The 14,594-nt window shown below is 31.4% G+C and overlaps 1 long non-coding RNA gene across 1 annotated transcript in view; it reads left to right on the top strand.

Annotated features, from left to right (window-relative positions):
- The first annotated feature begins 898 nt into the window (after nt 1–898).
- The window catches only part of LOC145270893 (uncharacterized), a 32,608-nt gene continuing 18,912 nt past the window's right edge, over nt 899–14,594 (top strand). Inside the window, exon 1 of the long non-coding RNA XR_013865613.1 lies at nt 899–984. This is a non-coding gene — a long non-coding RNA (uncharacterized LOC145270893). The remainder of the gene's footprint in view (nt 985–14,594) is intronic.

Genomic DNA, 14,594 nt, shown 5'->3' on the forward strand with positions numbered 1-14,594 from the left:
CATTGTACATTTTGTACATTCATCTTAGTTTATTTTTAATCAGTTCATATGCGTGTTATGTTTGTACAGTGGTAACGTCACCAGCTTTGAATACTACAGTTTTTACTTTTGGTTTCGATTCTAGCTGATGACACCCTAATATTTTTTAGTACTTCTGACATCACGACACTAAAATATAGGAAATCTGAAATTAAATTAAAATATTATATTTAATCGTATTTTTCGAACAGGCAAAACCTGCCCCCCCTTCCTTGTAATAAAATAAAATTAACTTTCTGCCATTTTTTTGGCTTCTGTAGAATTTATGCGCGACTTGTTGTCACTTGTTTTGATCTTTTACTAAACTCTCGCTTTGGAGGTGGTGGTGTTGGGGGTAATTAAGCTTTTTTTGTATCAATATCTTAACACTTTACTTTATTAATTATCTTTGAAATTTATTTAACTTCTAAATTTAGCTGAATTTGTCAGTTTCTGAAGCCGCCGTAAAAACATTTTTCATTATAACTTTTTTTTTCACGTGTATTTTTCATATTTTAATCTTTCAAACACAATTTAAAAAATTAGAAATCTATAAAAGAATTCGATAATAAATAAATCTGTTTCTATAAAAAAATTTAAACAAATACGATCAGGCGGCTTTCAAAACTATGTCCACCTGTCAGTTTCCGCCATTAAATTGCACGTGCAACGAATTAGAGAATTAATAAAGATGAAACTTGTAATCTGTTCTCTCTCATGTAAATATTAAAATGTTAAATAAAATAATATTAATTTTATCCGTGATATTCACTAAATAGATCGGCTCTATTTCGGAATGATTTCTTTTTTTTTATTTTTCCTCTTCAATTTTGTTTTCTGCGAACTTGCTCTTCGGTTCGTCATCTTGAATGTTAACTTGAGTTTGTAAAGTCAATCACATTTGAAAAATCGTTTCCTTTATAAAAGCAGATAAAGTTAATCGAAAGCAGATTATAAAACAAAAACGTAAGTATTACTACATGGCGCACGTATGTGTATTTTTTTTATTTTCATCTTTTTTTCATTTTTTTTCATCGGATTATTATCGAATTATCTATCAGATTTTGTTTTCAATACTGACTTCAAAAAAATAAAAAAGGTCAATACGTAATTCTTTATGTTATCAGTGGTGGCCAATTATGAATGTGCTTTCACGTACAGAATTGATAACATTTTTCTTGATTTTTGTTCTTTAATGTCTCTGTGTCTTTATTGAAACATGGAATCAGAACGAAAGAAAAAAAACAAAACTTTTGGCTTAAAAAATTTTTTTAAAAATGCTTGCCTGACTAGTTGGCTATAAAGTGGGTGCTCATTTTAATCGAAAGCAGATTATAAAACAAAAACGTAAGAATTACTACATGAATTTAGTCTCGATTTTTGCGCATTTGCAGAATACGTTCAAAATGTAAGGGAGATAACTACATTTACTAAACGAATAATCCTAATGAAAATGTTGATTTATTGTTGAACATTTTTCGCTGTCGATTGTTTTTTTTTGTTTTTTTTTCAATACTGACTTAAACATAAAAAATAACTTGATTATTGCTAAAGAAAAAATCGTTTCCTTTATAAAAGCAGATAAAGTTAATCGAAAGCAGATTATAAAACTAAAACGTAAGTATTATTACATGGCGCACGTATGTGTATTTTTTATTTTCATCTTTTTTTTTTATTTAATGTTATTTTCAATACTGACTTAAAAAAAAACGTTCAATACGTAATTCTTTATGTTGTCAATGATGGCCAATTCTGTATGCGTTTTCACGTACAGAATTGCTAACATTTTTGGGTAAAATTTTAGAAAAAGCATGAACTCTAACATAGAAAACAAAATATTTTTCTTGTAGATTTCGGTGTGTTGAAACAGAATCTGAAAACCGTATCCATCGCAAATTAATAATTTTGGAAATATTAACATTTTTCTAATGGATTATTTTCTTTGTATAATCAGTTATAATGGATTATTTTCTTTGTATAATCAGTTATAATGGATTATTTTCTTTGTATAATCAGTTATAATGGATTATTTTCTTTGTATAATCAGTTATAATGGATTATTTTCTTTGTATAATCAGTTATAATGGATTATGTTCTTTGTATAATCAGTTATAATGGATTATTTTCTTTGTATAATCAGTTATAATGGATTATTTTCTTTGTATAATCAGTTATAATGGATTATTTTCTTTGTATAATCAGTTATAATGGATTATTTTCTTTGTATAATCAGTTATAATGGATTATGTTCTTTGTATAATCAGTTATAATGGATTATTTTCTTTGTATAATCAGTTATAATGGATTATTTTCTTTGTATAATCAGTTATAATGGATTATGTTCTTTGTATAATCAGCTATAATGGATTATTTTCTTTGTATAATCAGTTATAATGGATTATTTTCTTTGTATAATCAGTTATAATGGATTATTTTCTTTGTATAATCAGTTATAATGGATTATGTTCTTTGTATAATCAGTTATAATGGATTATGTTCTTTGTATAATCAGTTATAATGGATTATGTTCTTTGTATAATCAGTTATAATGGATTATGTTCTTTGTATAATCAGTTATAATGGATTATGTTCTTTGTATAATCAGTTATAATGGATTATGTTCTTTGTATAATCAGTTATAATGGCGTAAGTCACCTGATTACGCATACGTGCAGACCAAAGAGAACTCACATTTATTTTTAAAAAATTATCATTTTTTTTAGTTTCTGTAAGTGAAAAGTAAATATCACAACGCATCATTGTATTTGTGTATGTAATTTCGGTTCCTGCGTTCACGTGTGCACGAGTGTAAAGTGTAGGTACGATCAAAAATAGGGGACAAAAACGGGGGACCAAGTTTTGAAAGCCGATTTATCATAATTTTTTTGTATGTTTTCGACTACTTTTTGATTGTATTTGAATGATTAGAAACTAAAGTTAATTTCCTAAAGGAAAACATATTTGTGCACATGAAAAAAAGAAAAGTTATGAAAAGATTTTCACAGTGAGCTACCCAATTCAGCTAAATTTGGAAGTTAATTATATTCATTGTAAAAATCTTTTAAAAATTAAGTTATTAGTTTTCTGGGTCTATTTCAAAGATAAAAGTAAAGTCCTAACGTATTGAATTAAATAATAAAAAAAACACCTTGTTTGTACAAAACTTAAATTAATTAGCCCAAAAATCGAGTGATTCTGGCGTTCGCAAAACGCAACAAACTAAAAAAATTTTAAGACGAAAATCACGAAGGCCAAAAATTTCAGGCTGTCGAAAGACTGTGAAAATGACGTCATGTAATTAAAAGGGAGAAAGTTCTCCCCCCCCCCGTCATGCATCCGTACATTTCTTTTCTGGACATTTGTATTAATTTTTGCATTTTTTTATTCAATTATTTTTGTACGTTCCTGTTTTTAAATTAATTTTTTTTAATTATTGTTCAATATTATATAAAAAATATGTTACGCCGAAAGTTTCACATTCTTGCGAGCAAGGAAATTATTAAAATCTTGCATATAAAAATTATGCAAAATCTGTAGTTTAAAAAAAAATGTAGAAATATTTTTTCAATTATAATTTCTTTGTGTGTAAATATTAAATAAGCAATGCTTAATTCAATGGTAATATCGGTAGTTCGAGAAATTAATTTTTCGAGTTATATAGTATTCATCAGAATTAGGGGCTTTTTTCGTAATGTTCCTGTAAAAATTATTTTATTTTTATTTTATTGTTACAAATTACGATGTTTTATTATTTATGTTATATAAAAAAGCAAAAATAAATTCTTGCGTTTTTTTATTTACTAGTGAAAATCATAACTTTAGTAAAGGTATTTTTTGTTTAAACAAAATAATACATTTCCACTAAGATTTTAATAAAAATAATTAGTTTATTATATTCTGCGATCATTATTTGATAAATACTGAAAATTTGATTTTTGGTTAATTTTTAAGTAAAGGAAGGAGTCAAAATGTTTATACATTTTGAGCATCGGCATTCATTTTGTCCGTACCTAGTAAAGTGATTTGTCACATTGTGGAGGAATTTTTAGCGCACTTTTTAAATAAGAAAGTTTTTAAATGTAGTTCAGTTTTTGTGTGTTACATAGTTTTTAATGCTTTTTAATTGATCTAAAAGAATAAAGTTTTCATGAGCGGTTTACAAAAACATAATTATCCGTTTTTTCTATAAGTAACATACTGATATTTGTCGAGCAGAGTACTGATTAACATTTCACAAAAATTCTGTGTTTACATTGGCGGTGCAGAGGGGAGCAGGAGCTGTGCCGAAACAATAACAAAAAAACCTTTGACTTAAAAAAATTAAAAATAAGAAATGCACACTTTACTAGGTGGCCATAAAGTGGATGCTCATTTTACATTAAATTTATAATGAAAAGTGATCCCCCACTTTTGAAAAAGTAAATTTTTCATATCATGAAAACTATTTCTCCATTCCACTTTTAAATTCGTTTTCAGCACCCTTGAAAAACTTTTAAAAGTCGTCAGTGTAAAGATTTTTTTGGTGGGGGGTTGGAAATATTCTTGATGTAGACCAAAACAATTTATTTATCGTTTACTAAAAAAAAATATTTGATAAATTTTTCACTGATTCAAAAGTTTAAAGTAAAAGAAGAATGCATGTATGGAAGTGGTACACACCCTGTGTATTTTTTATTGTTATCTTTTTTTTTGTTAATTTTTAACGGATTATTTGTTTTTTTAATTTCGACGGATTATTATCTAATGGTCACTAATCCACCAGATTATCACAAAAAGAAATCAATATTTACCATTTTTAAGTTGTGCTCTGTTTCTAATACAAAGTTATAGTAAAGCGATCCCCCATTTTAGAAACATCCACTTTTTCAGTCAAATTTCGCGAATTAAGCCCTTTTTTAGCCTTTTTGACATTCAGTTGCTTTTTCTCATTTCTTTAATTAAATTTTTTGTTTCAATCTGAGGGATCGGTGTATTAGAAACTGTTTACACACGTAAGTATACCAAAGAGTTTTCATTTTAATTTATTTGGAAATGCAGTTATCAAATTTTCTGTTCGTTTGTTTACAGAATTCTTATAATTAAAGAAACTTATGTTGTATTTTTAAGTTCTCTCCAAAATACATTTAACAAACCTTACAAATAACTTTGATTAAATTAAAAAATAACCATGATTTTTAAACAAATTACAATATTACGGTTCTGAATTTTTAGATGGGGAATGATTCTTTGTATTATTTAGATAATTAAGACTACTGTTCTCATCTTGAGTGCTATTTATTGTGCAAACATTGTAAAAATAACATTTAAGATGAGAACAATAATCTAAATAATCCAAATGATACAACAATGTTACCGACTATGTGCATTGGTTTTTGCCTTTGTTTCATTCGACGGACCTCACATAAACAGTGCACCCTCGTTTCCTTGGATAGACTTCTTGTAGAATCTCTGTACGTGGCGCCCCTCTCCACAACAGTAACATTTCATTTTCTACCTGCCTATTTCCTTCTCTCTAATTTGAAATACTAGTCCCCTGTTCACTATTTAGTTTCCTCTTTTACCTCTGGACTCATAGCCCCAAGTAGAATCGGCTGTATCGTGTGAAAAACCTCCATGGGCTCGTTTTCATATTGCTGGCTTGCATCGAGCCAAGTCTTCCATTTCACTTTTGCTAGGGCTTTCTGATAAGCTACTGGAAGATCCTGTGGCTCATGTCTAATCACAACCATCTTCACCTCCCTATCCCTGACTAGTCTGCTTCTCTGCTCTATCCACCTATAAGCGCCTTTTGCATATCTAACTATCCTTTACATTTAGTATTGTATCCCTTCTAACCTACCCTGTCTCACGTTTGCTAATTCAACAATATGCTTCTTAGTGATTGCGACAATTCCATAGTAGTCCTCTAGGGATCTCTCACATTCGACCCATGTTAAACTTTCATTGTTTAACATGAGATTAGGAATCGTCTGACTGGGTCACTTGTTGTTTATTTTCTGAAGAAAAGATTCCCCTCTTATTGATCTTGTTACTGACCCCACTGCCTTTTCAATAGTGAAGTCCTCTGCACAAAATTTTAAAATAGTTGCTGCTTCATTATAACAATAGCAAATGCTACTGACGAAAGAACAATATATCAATACAACTTAAAATCAATTTTTTAAGAAACAGAAGATAGAAAAAATAAGCTTTAAAAATTTTGAGCATATATATCTGTTTTTGTTATCTTATGTGCGTCACATGTATATATATATATATATATATATATATATATATATATATATATATATATATATATATAATCATTTGTACCTCCTCGACGTGACTACCCCCGACAAACCCGACAAGCAACTAAACTAAGTCCCACCCCTTTACAGTAGAGATCCCTAGGTGTAAGAAAGCCTTTTACTCCAATAGTTTCTTCCCCAGAACTCCAGGTTTTGGAACTACCTTCCGGGATTCTGCTTTCCCAACTGTACTGATATGCAGAAGTTCAAGTATAATGTGAATAAACATCTCCTACTACCCATCTGTCTTCATAATGTCCCAGCAAAGTATCTCCCCAATAGTAGCCCCCTACTTCAAAGTAGCACTGTGCCTTATTTGGGATGAAAATTGAATAATATATATATATATATATATATATATATATATATATATATGTATATATATATATTTCGAGCATAACACAAGGGTAAAAAATCAAATGTCATCTATCTTATGGTTTTTTTTTCGTTTTCCTAAACTTCACAGGATCATTCTTTATCATGTGTTGACAGTTCGTCCAGACTCCATTATTCTTTGTTAGAATAACTGGTCAAAAAACGGTACCAAACAAAACGTATGCTGCACAGTTTTTGTTTCTTTACTGCATCATATTTGCACACCCAGCTAGAGCTGAAGAGTGTTGAGCAGAAGATGGATAGATGGAGCCATTCCCTTTAATCTTTTGCATTTTTTTTGCAGTTGCACTCACCTCTGACACCTCCGTGTGTGAAATAGTTGGCCTTTCATCTCTGATGATTCCAATCCTGACAAACTGACCCCATCATTCAGTGCGTTTGCTACCAACTGCCATGTGTGAGTTTGCATATGTGCACTTTCAATATGTGACACTAAGGAAATAAACTCTTGTCTCTTTTACTTTCCAAGGTATGTGATGCCACGTGGGTTTAATATTATTAAACATCTCTCATAATACTACATTAATAATATATAATATCTTTAAATATGTAATGAGTAACCCCAAATATAAATTATACAATTAGTCACCCCAATCTACGGTGCTAAGCATACGTAGTATAGTATTTTACATGATATATATATATATATATATATATATATATATATATATATATATATATACACATGTAGTAAAGTGTCTATACATCCATATATAGAGTGCCGTCAAAAAGAAAGTCCGCACTTGTCATCTTTTTCAAAAACTGCGAAATTAAGCTGAATTGAATGTCACAGTTTAAACAACCTTATACATAATTTGATTCTATTCATTCCTCTATAATTTTACCTGTTCATATTTGATTTTAATTTAAGTATCCTAGTGTTCACATCAATTAAAAAAAAATACCGTAAAATCGAGGAGGCAAAAACTATGCAGCAACAAATGAGCTTAAAATCAGTTTAAATATTAACAAAGCATCACTAATTGTTATACAACGTAACATTTACAACACATGCATCGACTTGTGATTAGAAAACGGTATGAGTGACTGTGCAAAAGCACTAAAAACTTGCAGTGTTCGTGATGCCACTAAATCTGGTCGTCCTAGAGCTACTTCTTACAGAGAAAATAATGCTATCAAGATTCATAGTTTAAGGAACAGATTTGAAACGGCTCCCCAAATTCAATAAAAGTGTAATCGTGTTAAAAAGGGTTTCATTTTCTATAGTTAAGAAAAGATTGACGAAATTTTATTTGCAAGGTTGTGTTCGCAAAACACAAGCCAACGATTTCTGAAACAGAACAGAAAGCGCCCTCTCGACTTCATCAGATGCAATGAAGAATATGACTTCATATTAGTCGAAAGTGATTTTTAGTAATGAAAGGAGAGAGGGCAAGCTGTATGTGCATTAAAGAAAGGCTGAGGAATGTAATCCTAGGTGCACAGTTTCAACACTACAAAGTGGTAGAGATTCAGTTTTGATGAGAGGCATTAATTAGGCTTAATTAATTGGACTGGTTATTTTCTAAAAATACTTTAATTTGATTGAGAATTTTCTTAAAATGCTTTAATTAATTTGACTGAGGCTTTTCTAACAATACCTAATTTATTTGATTGAGCATTTTCTAAAAATATTTTTAATTTGATTAAACATTTTCTAAAATACTTTAATTAATTTGACTGAGCATTTTATAAAAATACTTTAATTAATTGATTGAACATTTTCTAAAAATACTTTAATTAATTTGATTAAAGCATTTTCTAAAAAATACTTTAATTTGACTGAGCATTTTCTAAAAATACCTTAATTAATTTGGTTAAGCATTTTCTAAACTACCTTTATTAATTTGATTAAACATTTTATATAAATACTTTAATTAATTTGATTAAGCATGTTCTAAAAATAGTTTAATTAATTTGATTAAGCATTTTCTAAAAAATACTTTAATTAATTGATTGAGCATTTTCTTAAAATACTTTAATTTTTTTGAACATTTTCTAAATTACCTTTATTAATTTGATGAAGCATTTTCTAAAAATACTTTAATTAATTTGATTAGGCATTTTTAAAAAATACTTTAATTAATTTGACTGGGCATTTTCTACAAATACTTTAATTAATTTGGTTAAGCATTTTCTAAACTACCTTTATTAATTTGATGAAGCATTTTCAAAAAATACTTTGATTAATTTCATTGAGCATTTTCTAAAAATCATTTATTTAATTTGACTTAGTATATTCTAAAAATAATTTAGTTCGTTTCATTGAGCATTTTCTAAAAATACCTTAATTAATTTGGCTGAGCATTTTCTAAAAATACCTTATTTTATTGGATTGTGTATTTTTTAAAAATACTTTAATTTATTTGATTGAGCATTTTCTAAAAATGCTTTAATTAATTTGATTGATCATTTTCTAAAAAAAAAATAATAATTTCACTGAGCATTTTCTAAAAAAATACTTTCGTTGGAATTTGATAATCTTCGTGCAGAATAATGCTCTCATTCACACAACTGGCAATGTCAAGAGTTTCTCTGAAGTGCATGATATTTCGCAATTAGATTGGCCTACACAATCCCAAGACCTCAATTCTATTGAAAACGTATGATATTACATCAGGCAACAGCTACACACTGATAAATTTTCAAACCTGAAAGAATTTTGGACAAAACTTAAAGAGATGCCATTTTACCAGAGTATTTCCATACACTTAAAAAAATACCCAAAATTGTTCAGGCTGTCAAATTGCAGAAGTCCTATGCTACTAAATATTAACTCGTTCATTAGGTTTCTGTTCTAATATTGTTATATTAATGTCTTATCGTTATATTAAAAAACAATTTTCCATTGTGTGGAATTTTATTTTGCCTTCTCAATTAGAAGTTAATTTTTTAAATTGATGTGAACACTAGAATACTTTAATTAAAGTCAGACATGAACAGGTAAAATCATAGAAAAAACGAATCAAATGAGATTTTGGTTGTTTAAAAAGTTATTTAGTTACATTCAAATAAATTAGCTTAATTTTGTGGATTTTGAAAAAAGGATAAGTGCGGACTTTCCTTTTTGTATCACTATATATATATATATTTTTATTATTATTAAAAAGTTGTGACATCTAGAAGGAAAATAGTTTCAAAGATTGTCTTCTAGGACCCGTGGTGCTATGGTTACAGTACTTTATAAAATTTAGTTGTAAGTTACTAATTCCTGAACGTCGAAGTTTCTATCCTCAGTGAGATTGAAAATAGAATTAGAAATTATGTCGCACATGTACTCAGTAATGGCTAACAACATGAGAACGCATGCTATACTCAAATACTAAATAAAGGCTTCCATTCAGAATTCTGTACAGATTTCTCAATTCAAGAGAAAGGTTCCAACTGAATACGATCGGAGGTAACAGTAACGTTGTGTAAATGACACACAAGATAAGAACAGTATTCTGAAGAATCCAAATAATCCTCATCCTTAAAATCAAGAAACAAAAAGTAATGCATAAGACTATGCAAATTCTTTTGAATTTCATTCATGATAAATGTTTTTGATATTTTTAATAAAAAATCAACGTAATAGATAAACTTTTAACAACATGAAATATGTTTTGTAATTTCATTTTATATTTCCAGAATTTACAACAATGAAAAGAAATCCCTTAATTGATAAGAATGATCTTTCTTCGTTGGTTGATTAAAAGTTTCAAAATAAATATAAATTCCTTCATATGAATTTTGAAAGGTTTTAATACAAAAGCCTGCCTATCATCATACACTCCATTGTACATACTTTGAATATACTTTTTGTGGAATCATGCAAGCAAGCATGGTGGACAAACCACATTCTTGCGAAGTATGTGGTTCTTCTTTTGCATGGAAGTCAAATTTGTTCAGGCATATGAAAACACATACAGGGGACAAACCACATTCTTGTGAAGTATGTGGTTCTTCTTTTGCAGAGAAGTCAAATTTGTTACGTCATATGAAAACACATACAGGAGAGAAACCACATTCTTGTGAAGTATGTGGTACTACTTTTGCATGGAAGTCAAATTTGCTGAGTCATATGAATACACATACGGGAGAGAAACCACATTCATGTGAAGTATGTGGTTCTTCTTTTGCAAGGAATTCAAATTTGTTGAATCATATGAGAATACATACGAGAGAAAGACCATATTCTTGTGAAGTCTGTGGTTCTTCTTTTGCAGAGAAGTCAACTTTGCTGCGTCATATGAAAACACATACGGGAGACAAACCACATTCTTGCGAAGTATGTTGTTCTTCTTTCGCACAGAGGTCAAACCTGTTGTGTCATATGAAAACACATACAGGGGACAAACCACACTCTTGTGAAGTATGTGGCTATTCTTTTGCATTGAAGTCAAACTTGTTGAGTCATGTGAAAACACATACAGGAGAGAAACCACATTCTTGTGAAGTCTGTGGTTCTTCTTTTGCACAGAAGTCAACTTTGTGGAGTCATATGAAAACACATACGGGAGAGAAACCACATTCTTGTGAAGTATGTGGTTCTTTTGTATGGAAGTCAACTTTGCTGCGTCATATGAAAACACATACGGGAGACAAATCACATACATGTGACATATGTGGCTCTTCTTTTGCACAGAAGTCACATTTGATTAGCCATATGAAAACACATACATGGGACACCTTGTCTCCTTGATAGAAATTGTGAAAACGTTCTGCATGAAGGGAGAAAAAACAACATCCGAACATCTTTGGTTAATGACAGCCTCACTGAAGTTTTGAGAGAGGATTCCACATACAACTACCTCGGCATTTAGGAAAACATAAATGTGTAACATGGAAAAATGAGACGTAGGGCAGAACAGGAATATACGGTACGTCTGAAAAATATCCTCAAATCTGAACTAACCCCTAAAAACAAAATTACGGATATAAACCAGCTTGCAATACCTGTGATCATGTATGGTTTCGGTATTACAGACTGGCCTCAATATAACATAAACAGGCTCGATACAAAGACCAGGAAACTATCCCTACATAAGGTAACATACCAAAAATAATGCATGGACAGGATATACCTACCACGAAAAGAAGGTGGCTTAAGCCTCGCTGAATTCAACCATGCATATCGAGCCACTATATTAAGCATGGACCAATATATTAAAAGTTCAACAGACATGACAATTGAGATGGTGAAAGACCATCATGATCATCTTTCTCAATAAACCTCAATCACAAAGCTTGCTGAAAACTTTGGAGGAGTCATACCGGAGAACACTGTCGATATACACGATAAACCAGCGATACAGATTGCAAGAATAAAAAAATGCACCAAAATAGAGATAGAGACAAGAAAACAAGGATAGAAACAAAATAAGCGGGCAGCGAATTTCCTAGAGGAGCTGAAGCAGGCGTACATAGACAAGGATGCTTCACTCCAGTTGCTTAAGAGTGGGAGACTTCGATTTGATGAAGAAAGACTTATTGTAGCTGGGCAAGATTCAGGCTTACTCACAAATGGATTTTAAAAAATGGCTGGCCTACAAACAAATGGCCAGTGTAGGTTTTGTCACTCAGCGATTGAAAGCGCAAGCCATCTAATGTCTGCATGTGTAATCTTATTGGCAGATGGCCATTATACTGCTCGTCACAACAAAGTATGCAAGTACCCCCATTGGAAAATCTGTGGAGAGATGCAACTTGACAGATCGCCGAATATCTGGGAACATGAACAACCACCAATAACATCAAACAGAAAAGTGACCATGTTCTACGACAAAGACATACAGGCGGGCAGATACGCAAAAGACAAGGCCATTACACCAGATATTATATGGAACAAGCCCGAAAGAACTGCACTCATTGTCGATGTCACAGTCCCAAATGATTTCGGCCTTAATAGAGCAGAACGGGAAAAGATAAACAAAATATCAGGACCTAAAAAGTGATCTAAAAACGACATGGTCTCTGAAAGAAAGAAATAATCTACCGGTTGTGATAGGAGCAACTGGCTTAAAATTTATATCATAACAGAATCAAGCGTTACCTCCAGAGGGAGCCCCTCGATCTCTTAAAACTTACTGAAGTAAAATAAAAAAAGGACAAACCACATTCTTGTAAGGTATGTGGTTCTTCTTTTGCATGGATGTCAAATTTGTTGCATCATCTGAAAACACATACGAGAAAGAAAGCACATTCTTGTGAAGTATGTGGTTCTTCTTTTGCATGGATGTCAAATTTGTTGCGTCATATGCTAACACACACAGGGAACATGAACCACCACCAATAACATCAAATGGAAGAGAAACTACATACTTATAAAGTATGTGAAGTATACCAGCCACATGCAACACGAGCAAAAGAACATTTATTATGAAACTGTCCAACCATTTTACAAATATGACACGTAGAAAATAAGCCTTCTACAGAAAGTTGTTAAATTATTCCAGAATTTCTATTACATAACATTGGAAAAATAGGCCAAACAATATCGTGACAATTATTTTCTCAGTTCATTCACCAAGTAAGGAAGGCTTTAGAAAACAGCTTAAAAGAGGATGTCTCCACTATGATCAGGAGATAATTATAATAACTGTCAACGATTAAAGTTTATGACCAATTTTTCTAAGATGAGTGGTCTAAGCAACGACAAGTGCAGATTGAACTACACAGAAATAGTGAATGAGTGATTTCACATCGAGCTGTCAGGTTCTGCTAGAGGACGGCTACTATACAATGGAATATACAGCAATGTGTAAATATATCCACATGACGATTCTAACAACTTTTTTGCTGACAACTTTTTTATTGTTACAATTTACGATGCTTTATTTCCATAAAAAAACAAAAATAAACCCAATCATTTTTTTTACTACAGAAAACGATAACTTTGGTAAAAGTATTTTTGTTTAAATAAAATAATACATTTCCACTAAGTATTTACCGTTTAATTCAACGCAGTAACTGACCACACACTGCCAGGGGTGTATTGGTATTGGGTGGGTCATCAGAGGTTGTTGCTGTTGTTGATGTTGGGTCAGTTGACAGGTTTCACACCTTCGGACTGCCTCGGTGATCTCTGCATGAATTCGGGTGTTGTGTGCCTCGGTATGCTCGACCATTTTCAGAACACAGTTCATCGCAGTATGGCTAGTCTTTAGTGGGCTGTCGTTTTTGTCCTCAGCCCTTTTTGTGATCTTTATTAGTGTCTGTAGTGTTGTGTCATGACTGGTCTCTTCTCAAATATGTAATCTGGAGTTGGAATATGGTGCCCTTATCTGCTGTTGTGGCTTCAGGAGTAGGTAGTGACACACAAGACAGAGTATCACTAATGGACATTTTGGGGTCCTGGCTTGTATTTCACGTCCAAGCAGTAGTTTTTTTAGCCTTAGCCCCCATCCGCTGGAGTCTCCTTGGGCTTACATGAATGAGTTTTGCGAGTATTGAGTGGTTTATGGTCGGGGAATACTTTTACTTTCTCTTTACCGAGAATGTATTTTTCACAAAAGTGAAGAATAGGGGCTTCAGTGATGAACTTTTTTTAATCTAGAATAAATAACAGTCAGTCAAAGACGATTTCTTGTCCAGAAAGTGTCGCAGTGGTTCACATACTGTACTGAGTTTGGGTGCAAACTTAGCGAAGTAGTTTACGACTCCTAGTAATCCCTGAACGCCTTGGATGTCCGTAGGGCGTTGCATCTGATATTGCTTTGACTTTATCCGGATCCGATGCCAACCCTTGTGCACTGAAAGAATGTCCCGTGTAGCTAACAGAGTTATTTTGTAAGTTGAACTTATTAGGGTTGAGCGTTAGTCATTTGTGGCACCTTTCTAGAAGGACCATAAGGGCAGCATAATGGCGTTTTTCAGCTTCTGCATCGCTATCACCGGACATGTAGAGTATAG

The sequence above is a fragment of the Euprymna scolopes genome, chromosome 46 (assembly GCF_053919585.1).
Source record: "Euprymna scolopes isolate OS-2025 chromosome 46, ASM5391958v1, whole genome shotgun sequence".
Classification (NCBI taxonomy): domain Eukaryota; kingdom Metazoa; phylum Mollusca; class Cephalopoda; order Sepiida; family Sepiolidae; genus Euprymna; species Euprymna scolopes.